This window comes from Cydia amplana, chromosome 24, assembly GCF_948474715.1.
Source record: "Cydia amplana chromosome 24, ilCydAmpl1.1, whole genome shotgun sequence".
NCBI classification, from domain to species: domain Eukaryota; kingdom Metazoa; phylum Arthropoda; class Insecta; order Lepidoptera; family Tortricidae; genus Cydia; species Cydia amplana.
Genome location: NC_086092.1, coordinates 9,175,343 through 9,187,776, shown reverse-complemented (window position 1 = coordinate 9,187,776; position 12,434 = coordinate 9,175,343).

Genomic DNA, 12,434 nt, shown 5'->3' with positions numbered 1-12,434 from the left:
ACCTTTTGGACGCCAATGACCGATATATCCGCACCGTATGTTCAATGCCAAAGACCTATGAATCGGTCACAGACCACAGAGCAACATAGACCTACGTGCATATGCATAAAGTTCAATTTCAGTTTCGACACTTCGGTGACGTGGCGTCAGCGTGACAGCTTTTGTGTTTGACACGGCGTCGAAAAGGTTAAACGAGCAATTCTTGTATATTTATTTATTTATATGTATATATATTTCGGGGATCTTGGGAACGGCTCTAACGATTTCGTTGAAATTTGCTATATGGAGGTTTTCGGGGGCGAAAAAGCGATCTAGCTAGGTTTTATCTCTGGGAAAACGCGCATTTTTGGTCGCTCGGCGCTCGGTCTCCCAGATAATTAATTTAATTTCATGTGGCTGTCTTTACAGGTATTTAAAGATATATTTATATATTCGAAAGTCGGTCGGTCGGTGGTCAACTTCGTGACGTCCGTGACATTTGACGGTTGACATTTTGACAGGTCAAAATTGTCAGAATTTGTAGTCAAAGATGTTTATTATCCAATTTCGGTGACAATGTAATGGCACCATCAAGCTGGTCTGATGGCGACTGAAGCTAACAAAAATTTTGTAAAAAAAACGGCCAAGTGCGAGTCGGACTCGCGTTCAAAGGGTTCCGTACATTAAGGCCGATGCGCTTGACTGCACATTTCTAATAGGTTTTCCTGTCATCTATAGGTAAACTACTAATTTGTGTATTTTTTTCAAAATTTTAGACCCAGTAGGATAAGGGGGGAGTTGGTCGGACAGACAGACGCACGAGTGATCCTATAAGAATCGTCTCGATTAATACTAGTTGAGCGGCTTAAGAAAATTACAGTCGGGGATATAGCTTGTATCCAAAATGAAATTTTGACCAGAAATGACTATACAAAAATCAATTTTGAAATCATCTAATTAAATATTTTATGCTCAAGGTTTTTATATTGTTGTGAAATCAATTTGCTCAGATCGGTTAAAACCGATTGTTGAAATTTTAATGTTCCTGGCGTCTATAGGCTATATAGAGGTTTACTATAAAGCCGTACGCTTGTTTGCTACATATGAAGAAAACTGTAGATCAACACAAATTTTATAATATACAATATAAATATTATAAAAAATCAATTTATGAATAAACCTGTATGAAATGTCAACCGTCATTAGTCATGGCCACAATCCAATCACATTATATATTTGACTGTGATGCCTTTTGCTATGCCATAGTGTTTGTTAAGACGTCAACGCACATGTGACACCTTCATAAAGTGAAACTATTGATGATTTTGAATAAAAAAACCATTTGTTGATTGTGTAAGATGAGTGAAGTCAAAGACAAAGTTAGGTTAGATATTTTGCAAGCGTCCATATCCTGCGGTGTCCGCTTACTATAACACGGGCCCGTACGAAGAAAACTTAAGTAAATTGAAATCTTTGATGAATTTGTAAAAACGAGTGAATTTTGATGAGATGATCTAGAATGATCTACAAGTGAACACTATGGCATAGTGATGAAGTGTGCCGTTGGGCGATTCTAGTATTACTGGGACTATAGTCAGGGCGCTGTTCGTGTCAACTGTAGGTACAGTCGGCTACAATTTACAAAACCAGAGATAAGTTAATTGAGAAGACTGATAATCTCCAGTTTCCAATAATCGAATTTAAACTGTTGTGAGACATGCTAACATTGAATGCAGTTTTTTCATTGAAAAATACAGTAAAAAGACAAATAAATAACTTATGAACTAAATACAACTATGAATAATACTAAATTAAAACTAACAATCCTAAATATATCTAAAACACATTGAATAAGTCTAAACCGTAAAATTATTCAATCTCCAGTTTAACCGTTTCGTTGCGTGTTCAGTTTTCGAACACTTGGCTGTGGCGGCGAATAATTTTACGACAGGCGTGCCTTACGCCATAGAATATGATGGCACGCCTGTCGTGTCATACGCCACACGTTAGAAACATTGATGACACACCTGTCGTGCCATCCGCACCGAATCGGTTAAGTAACGCGAGTCACGATTTTGAGTGTTTATTTTGAAATGAAAATATAAGTGTTGATTTATCTTTAGATAATTGTTCGTATTTTATCCTTGGATATGTCACCGTAAGTTGTAAACACTCGTCAGTTTATAATCTCGCTTAAATTATAAACTGACGGTAGGGAGATTATAAACTAACCTAACCTACGTTAGATTGTAAACTAACGGGTTCACAATCTTACGGTGTCACATATATTGACTCTCAAAGCGTCATTACTCATTAATAAAATAAACTAAAAACTTGAAAAAACTGTGACTCGCGTAATTTTTGAAGTGAAAACTTCTTTAGCGGCGCTGTGCACTTTTTGTGATGGGGAAAAAATGTTAAACTCGCGACAGGTCACGTGACCGTATGATTCGTAAGACGTAAGACGGACACGTGACCTGGTCGAAAAACTGTTACAATGTCATTGAGTTTTCACTTCTGCCGGAACTCCCGGAGTGCAACCCGTTGTTTTTTTTTTTTAAAGAATGGCCATACTCCGCTGTATGATCATTGTTGTATATGGCGCTATTAATTGTGTATTTTAGCTTTGTGTGAATGATATCTGTCATTTATTCAATTACTTAGAATAGAATAGAATTTGTTTATTGTTTACCGTCCCAAACAAGATGTTAAAATGATACATAGTCACAACAACAACAACTTCAACACAACTTCAAAACATAAACTTTGAACTATCTTACCGTTTGCCACAGGCGCAAAGTTAAAATGTTATATATATAACTAGCGACCCGCCCCGGCTTCGCACGGGTTAACAAATTATATAAACCTCTTGAATCACTATCTGTTAAAAAAAACGCATCAAAATCCGTTGCGTAGTTTTAAAGATCTAAGCATACAGACAGACAGGGAAGCGACTTTGTTTTATACTATGTAGTGATTTTGTTTTAAGCATGATAATAGCGCCATTTAGTAAATAACAAAGGAAAGACAGAAAACTTAAATTTCTTGCCATTGTAAAAACCAAAATTAATATAAGATTGAATTAAGAAATCTCTGTCAAGAAACCACAAATATTCATATAGTCCAATGAAAAAAAACTAAAGTGTATTTCCAAAAGTAAAATATCACCTGATTTTGACAGCTGTCTAAAACGTTGACAGATGTCAAAGAAGTTGACACAGACAGCGCGTGTAGGTATATAATTGAAAGTAAAATAATACGGTTGTGCGTGACGTGAGTGAAAGAGAGAGAGAATGGTCATTTGTTCTGGTTTGTTGAATTTGACAGCTGTCACGAATGTTATGTAAAAAACGTGTTTCTTGTTATTATTTACTTAAATGCATTTTTACAAGATTTAATTAAAAGGAAAGGTTTAGAGAATTTATCAGTATGGTATGTCAGCTGTATCATCAAAACTACTGAGCCGATTTCGATGAATTAGGGGTCAAATGATTAGTTTTTTGAACCTAGGAACGGGCTACATTTTTAACCGACTTCCAAAAACAAGATTACAAATCTTGAAATGAAAAATAAGTGTTAGTTTTTGTCTAAATAATGAGACACATGTTTTTACATGCATTCTGTACAGTTGTCATACGGATGTAATTGTATGAAGTGTATCGTCGGACGAAATCGCGTCTGACTGTACTCTTGAAAGCAATTTAAACGATTTTTTGTTGAAATTCGTTGTTTCGCGTTTTAGCCACAAGTGGTCCAATCAAATAATTCCTGCAGAGATAGGTGACCCCCCTGCAAACAAATTTCTATGCAGGGGGGTCACCTATCTCTGCAGCTGACTGTACTATTTAGAGAAACTTGTAAAACTCTTTATTTACTATCAGCAACGAGTATGTGACACCTCTGAAGTTGCTAACGTTTGTAAGTTGTGGGTATTGCTTATTTACAGGCGCCGTACGCTCATTTGCCACAATCATGGAATAAAAATACTTTACCATCATAAAAAAACTACTGTATATCGTATTTGACATCTTTCAGTACGGGGGGCCTAGCCAAAATGACAATAGTTTGCAGAAAACGTATCGAAACGCTATTATCTCTGTCACTCTTCCATATTAGTGCGATAGAGACATAGCGTTTTGTTTCATTTGGCTAGGCCTTGTTGGGTTATTATTAAAACCCCTTTGATTGGACTACGTTGACTGGGCTACGAGCGCGTTAGTGTATGAATCTCAGTTAAGGGGCCTTTATATTTACGTTGTAAGTCACACGGGTCTATTGTTGACATAATAAAACTAATGCAATGAACTTATGGTCTATTGGGAATAGGTCACAGAACGCCATTGGCATCTATTATGGTCTATAGCTCAACATTTGAAGCCACTATAGTTGTCAATAAGGATCTAATTTCAATAACATTTAGCGCTGGGTGCGTAGCCAACATGCCAATCGTTTACGCTCCGTAGCGAACAAAACGCAAATATCACTGTCACATCAATATGGAAGAGTGATAGAGACACAAAGCGTTTTTTGTCGTAGCGCAAGCGATTGTCACTTTGGCTAGGCACCCAGGCGTCGAATAGAAAATTATGTTGTAAATACTGTACTTTGGGACAGTACGATATTTCTATTCATAGAGCGAATAACACACTGAAGTCGCGATCTGCCAAGTAACCACAATAACACTTATAATAACAATTTGTGTATGACACTGATTTAAACTTTCACGATTTTCACATATTAAATTGTACAACGGGACTTAATCGCGTATCTAAGTTTTAAGATTTACCTCCGACGTTTCGAGGACGGCGTTGTCCCCGTGGTCTTCTCCGAGACAGTGGTTCGTGGTCGTCTCGGAGAAGACCACGGGGACAACGCCGTCCTCGAAACGTCGGAGGTAAATCTTAAAACTTAGATACGCGATTAAGTCCCGTTGTACAATTTAATAATATGTATATGGCTCCCAGCAGATTGCGTGTGGTGTGTATATCGCTTAAAAATACAATGAAATTTAATATACCTGTTTTCTTTAGACTTGACAGTGGAAAAGTATAATGTTATATATCAGTTATTTCGCTTATGACATGTTTTGGCAAGACAAAAATAAAATAAACACACACCGACAGGTCGCGGGTTCGATCTAGAATAAGCATTTTAATAAAATAATACATTACAGCCTTCGTTACGCCAAAAACCTAAAAATAATTATAATTATCATATTTGCGGTCAAAGTAACAAAGTTGTTGGCGTGTGACTGACATTTAAATAAGAAAAAGATGAAAGCGTTTGAAGGGTTAATTATTGTGTAGTTCTTTTTAAACAGAGATGTGTATAAGGTATTTTCGGGTAATTGCAGAATGTCGGGTTATTTCGAAAATCTGTCATATACCATTCCATCTCATTAGAGAGCCCTTTCGTAATTAACTAATTACCCTAATTCACCTTATCTCTTGTCAAAACGTTGTCATTTGTGAAATATAATATTTACGAATCACATGAAATGGTAGATTGTAATTTTGAATAATTACTTTTACATTATTTCAGTGTTGTGTGTTGACTCGAAACTGTTCTTATATGGATTATATTTTACGCGCATTCAGTGCGGTTTATATACTTCGTAATACTTGAATTTACATAAATCTACAAAAATCTTAAAAGGGTCGGCAACTCCAATGTGTCACCTCTAAAGAGTTGCGAACGCACTTAAAGCTGTGTCCAGACTAGACAATTTTTCGCCAATCTGATGTAATTGTCCGATCAAATCAGGACGTGCGGACGCAAACGCCAATTTGGCTCGCCGATTATGACCGATATTACCGATAAAATGGGGTGCGGACGCAAGAATACCAATTTCTAACGTTATGGAGCATTTTTTTAACTTAGAGGGCTTAAATATCACCATAAATCTTAAATTGGTGATTAAATTGGAGATTGCCGCCAATTATTTTCCTGAATCGGTCGATTTGCCCAGCCCGTCTGGACACAGCTTACGGCTACAGAGTACTATACTTGGTCAACCAGATCTTGACAGTAGAAAAAGGCGGCAAATTTGAAAAATGTAGGCGCGAAGGGATATCGTTCCATAGAAAATTTGAATTTAGCGCCTTTTTTACTAACAAGATTTAGTTGACCAGCTATATTAACCCTTCGTACGCTTAAACACGGATCCGTGCGTGAGAATTTAAATCTATTGTTTTAAATGTCAAGGTCACTTTTTCAATTATCAAATTAGACGGGCCGCATACGAGGGGTTAGACGACCCGTGCGCTTGTTTGCAACCATTGATAACTTGAGATAACTTTGGAGGTATTTCATCTAATATAATAATAACAGTTTAGAGTCAACGTAACATATATTATAAAACCATTTTGTACATGTTTATTTTTACTAAAATATTGCATTTTATTTGTTAAAATCATGTTGTTTGCCGTTTGGATGTTTGCCGTTTGGGGCGTTTTTGGCCCCGAGAGTATCTCTGTATTAGATCTTATGTTAACGTGTTAAGAGTCATTTTCTAATGGCACATGTTTTATAGTTACTTTTCGTGGTACAAACTTGGTTGCTGAAACAGTAAAAATACTTTCAGATGCATTATAGGTACGTACAGTTATACCATGAAAAGTAATTTTTGAAGAACACCATTTTGAATAGAATCCCAAAAGGTAAAGGGACCATAGAGTAAACGATATTTTTTTTTTAACCCAAACGCTCCGACTTTTGCCTGTATCTTAAAACTGCTCGAATATAATATAGAATCTCTATAAGATCTGTGGTCAGAAAAATGTCGCTAATATAATAATAATATGTGACGTTCCATGGATAAAGGTACCTTATGGCGGTTGACACGCAATTATTAACGAAGCTCCAATACTAATGCGGTGCTACGTGACGTAACGAAGCGCCAACCGCCATAAGGTACCTTTTCTCTTGGAACGTCACATATTTACAGTACATATGGGTTTACTTTACGTGCCCATTTTGAAAATGTAAAGGGCCATATATAATGTAAAACGTACGTACGTGTATACGTGCGAATTTCCTACTTTTCGCAGTTGTATCGTAGTGTACTATTCTTGGCAGTATGGTAAAAGTTTTTCTGACATGTATGGAAAAAGTATATAAAGTCTTTAAAGATAAATAAGGTAAAACTAATATCTGTCAAAACTGTCAAATAATCACTATTTACTTAAAAGGCTGTATATACTTTTTAACCGCATTTTTAAATGATTGTCAGTAAATGAAATTTGTATGAAATGCTCATGTCGAGCTAAAGTGAACCTTGTTGTGTGGTGTTAAAGTCGAGTGTTGGGTCTCGAGTAAGCGTAAGTGAGTTCCATGAGCAGACTTGAGTCACGTGCAATATATAGCATAATTATTATTTTGTTTCCAATAAAATATTAAAATCGAAGCTCTGTTTTATTTTATTACATAACCACATATTATCAAACCTCAACAAATTAAACACTTAAACCTTCCTCAAGAATTACTCTTCAATCATTTAAATGGGTAAAATAAAAGTTTTAACACGCACGAAGCTAATATTATTATCACCACATAGTATAAAACAAAGTCGCTTCCCGCTGTCTGTCTGTCCCTATGTATGCTTAGATCTTTAACCTTTTGGACGCCAATGACCGATATATCTGCACCGTAGGTTCAACGCCTAAGACCGATTAATCGGTCACAGACCACAGAGCAACATAGACCTACGTCCACATGCATAAAGTTCAATTTCAGTTTTGACACTTCGATGTCGTGGCGCCAGCGTGACAGCTTTTGTATTTGACACGGCGTGGAAAAGGTTATATAGATGTGATTCAAGACGAAGGTTTATGTATAATTTGTAACCCGTGCGAAGCCGGGGCGGGTTGCTAGTAAATTATAAAGCAACATGAAACCAACCAGTAGAACCAGTTGTCAGCTTATGTTGGTGTTGCCAAAGTGTTGCACTAGACTTGGTTCATTCTAGCGACATCTATCATCTCGCTAGAATGAACAAGTCTCTACTCAACTTATTCGGGAAATTCAGTTTTTCAATAGACTATGCACTTGAGTTAATGGTCAATAGATGGCGTTCTGCTCAAATGCCAAACTATAGAGAATTATTCGTCAGTAGCGACATTACAATTCCAATTCCTGCATCCATTGCCCGAAAGATTGTAGATTGCACTAATTTAAACCTTAAATCCTACTGATAAAGTTAAAATTATATTGGCGCGTATGCGGTATAAATCGTACTATGCCTGGAAAGGGTTAAGGTGGAAAGGTTAAGTATTTTTTCAAGATTAGTAACAAAAACAAAACAGTAGGTAATTAGGTATACTTTTATTAGACACTTCTATATAACTACCTACACATGAGATGGCGTTAGCGTTAGTTTTTATCAATACCTATATACCTACGCTAATGTTTAACCTTTTAACCGCCAGCAATTTTTGATCGAGCGTGCTCGTGTCGCCTCCGACAGTAATTGTACCACGCAGAGTAAGGTTGGCATAGTTACGGGAGTTATAAATGTGCTGTAAAAACCAAATCAGATCTTTGTCTTATTTATCAGACTGTGGGTCACTGTGGCGAAATGAGCTGGATATGTAATGTGTTATATGTATATATCAGACTCTGGCGGTTAAAGGGTTAAATATAATAACGACAACATTAAGATTTAATCATTTGCTAACAAATAATTTCAAATTGCAATATTTATCCAAATATAGTGCTTGCTACTTGACGCTAGATGGCGATATTTTTCAGCATACAATAAAGACACTTTCCTAAAGTGCATGACATGAAGCTAAACATTTATTTTGCTTTGGCAAGAATATGTAAACTATGTGTACGGTCAGCAAAACTATTAGCTGAGCAGCTCTTCATACAAATGTATGTGCACGCAGAGGGGCAAAGCTAATAGCTTTGCTGACCGTACCTACAGCAATGAAAACACTGATATTTTACAATTTAGACTACATTTTAGAGAAAATAGGTTGCGTACTGACTGGTACCCACATTTAATTTTTTATACATAGTGATTTACTTTTTTACATTCAGGTAGGTATCAATATTGAAGATCCGTTCAAGGGCATACCTACAATATAGGTAGGTATAGGTAATAATCGTATTTCGACTATGGAAAAGTAGAAGGTCACTTTTTGGCGCAAAATAATCCAAATAGGCGACAAACCCCTATATATTTTTATACAAGAGTGATACCTCAATTATTATAGTTTGCATATACGTCCGAGAATGTCGACAATCGAATTTATCTTGAAGACACTACACCACTACACACGCACGACAATTATATCCACACAATACGAATAGTTTTTAATATAGTGCCACTACTCCGCAATAGATGGCGCTACCAATCCTACTGTTGTTTTTTTTAATAGTTAGCTTTTAGTATATTCTAGAAGGCTTTGTGCGTTTTATTACATACGTACATGATGCGCGCTTTACTTATTTAATTATCATTAATAATTCATACATACTTTAGAATTTATTAGACAATAATTTATAATAAAATATAATTTGTTTAAAAAAAAATAGTATTGAAAAGAAAGCAAAAATCCATACGTTCAAAGTTAGTTCTGTTTATGGTTAAGTGAAACAATATTCTTGTAAAAACAACATTATTTCCTTTATAAAGCGAGATTTTTTTTTTAATTAAATCATAACACTTATTATTAAGTACCTACAAGTTAACACTTAATACGATATTATGATATGATATTATAATATTTCCTTATAAATAGTAATTAAACTAGAGCTTATATCTAATTTATTTATTGGAAGACCTTTGTGATATTGTTTGTCGTGATTATTCTTGGTTGTCGTAAATCTATCCATTTACACACTCAGGCACACTATTAATTTAATTAAAAACATATTTTAATTATCTAAACTCATTGTTAAATAACGTTAAGTTCTATTATCAATTAAGAGTCACACGAACTCACCGGCCAAAAGCCGCTCCCATGTAATAAAATTGAAGTTACGCTCTGGCCCCGTAGCCAACATGCCAATCGCTAATGCTCCGTAGCGAACGAAACGCAACTGTCACTCTCACACTAATATGGAAGAGTGATAGAGAGATACAAAGCGATTCGATGGCGAAGCGATAGCGATCGTCACTATGGCTGGGCCGCCGATTTTAAATCGACATGGGGGGCGATTTATGAATTTCACGCGCCCGATTTCGTCACTCGAAAATCTGTGTAAAACGCAGAAATGCAAATTTTTGTAATACTTATGAGAGTTATATAAATTAGGAATCTAGTGGTATTGACCACTTGTTTTCAATTCTATTAGTAGAATTTAAATGCCGAGTTGTGGAGACAGCATTTGTGGAGCTACACGAAATCGAGGGCTAAAATTCAAAAGTCGTCCCCATGCTCTGTCATGTCTGGTATTTATTTTTAGTTGCTAAAAATAGTATACAAAAAAATACAGCTCGCTATTACGATTTTTAGCGTCCACTTACAATTGACACTGAGAATAAGACAAGGGCGCGACATTGGTGTGTTGATTTTAATTGGGATTGCAACTAGATTCATTAATAGTTATCAGGATAAGAGACGTTAAAGAACGTGTAGACATGGCGTCTGGCGACGCGTCGGTCTAAAATATCACTAAATTGTTAGGTAAACTAATTTCAAGATACTTATTGGTTGCTTGGCTAAAATAAAAGTGTAGCTTCCATAAATAGTAACAGGTTTAAATTATTAAAATAATATTTACCTGCTCTTCTCTTTCTACAAAATAATTAATCATACCACACGCACAACCCGTCCACATCCATACCTTATTCTAATTTTATTACTTACCTATGGAAGACTTACGAATATTTTTTTTTATAAAATAACTTCTTTGAAATAAAATAAATTATGTAATAAAACTATTAAACCGGATTATATCGCGTATATTGAATTTATATTACATCCATAGGGTTCGAAACGTCCGGATGTAGTATAAATTCAATATACGCGATATAATCCGGTTTAATAGTTTTATTTCGTGAATTTCACGAGTAACTATCGCGGTTACCGAAGACAATATTAAAATAAATTATTTTTATACTTATTTCTAGATTTTCTTAACTCTACGTCGTGGAATGTCTATATCTACCGTTAACAAACTAGACATAGACATATTGATGTTGTTAGATACTTTTAGTTTAGATTAGAAGCATGATGTGCTACTACATGTAGTTTTAGACGCTTTGGAAATAGTACGAATAAATCATTAGTGGATTTATAATGTCAAATGATGTAAACGTAAAGTGAGTGAATAAAATGTAGTGTATTTTGAGACGTAAATTGCAAACATTTAATATTAGTTAGTTGCTTTATGAAATGTGTATAATTTTGATTCAATATTTTTATAACTAGTATTTGAAGTTTAATGCACATTTTTGACCGTGAGAATTTATGTAAGTATTTCATTTAAGTAAGGATACCTACTACGGACTTGAACGAAGGATTTTAATTATTAATATTTTTTGTCGGCACTGTAGCTGGGTAGGTACATGTAGGTACGTTTCGACAATGTTCTTAGGTTATATTTAAAGATATATTTTAGTTATATTTATACAAAAGTGTAAATCTTTCAAACTCTACCTAATTTATTTTCTTAAGTGGATACTTATATGTTTACACTCCTGTATTATTAGTTATATTCGGTACACAGGATGTGGCTCCCTACTCTACATTTCGAACTGCATTTTTTTATAACCATATAAGTTAATTTGATTTTCGTCGAGCTAGTTTGATGATGGACACAGGAGGTGGCTTCAGGAACTCTGTGATAAAACAATGCAACCTTATTGCGTTAGAAATGTTAGAATTTGTTAATATTGTCTTGATAAGTATTAGTTGCCTGTTGGAAGAAAGAGGTACTCACTACTAAAAGTTTGTATCAAAAATGAAAATATTGACAAAAAAACTATTTTTTTTTATTGTTGAGCTACAACCTCTATGAAATATCCACTTAAGAATTTTACATTTGTATTTCCTACATAAACTGCTGCTTATTATTACATTACTAAAAATAAAACAAAAAATATACTAAAACTTGAATTTACAGGAGGTAAATGAGATGGTATCCATTAATGTATTTATTTTCTATTTAGTACCTATATCGCAACTTGGTAAGTGAATAAAGTGAACTTTTAAACTCAACTATTATTTATTGGTTCTAATTACTCAATTTATTTAAAAATCAATCAAAATATTAAAAGAATTTTTTTATCGTTAACACGGCCTACACACAACGACATCTACTTAACGGCATCTCCGTTATTAAGAATTATTAAAATTGAAGAATTTAGGGAGTCAACTTAATGTCTTAATTGACTGGTAGGATTACAAATTATAAATAAACAAAATAAAAAACCAAAATGAAAGTAAATATTTAATAAAATAATGGTTAGAACACAACATCTAAGTTACATTATGAATAAACGT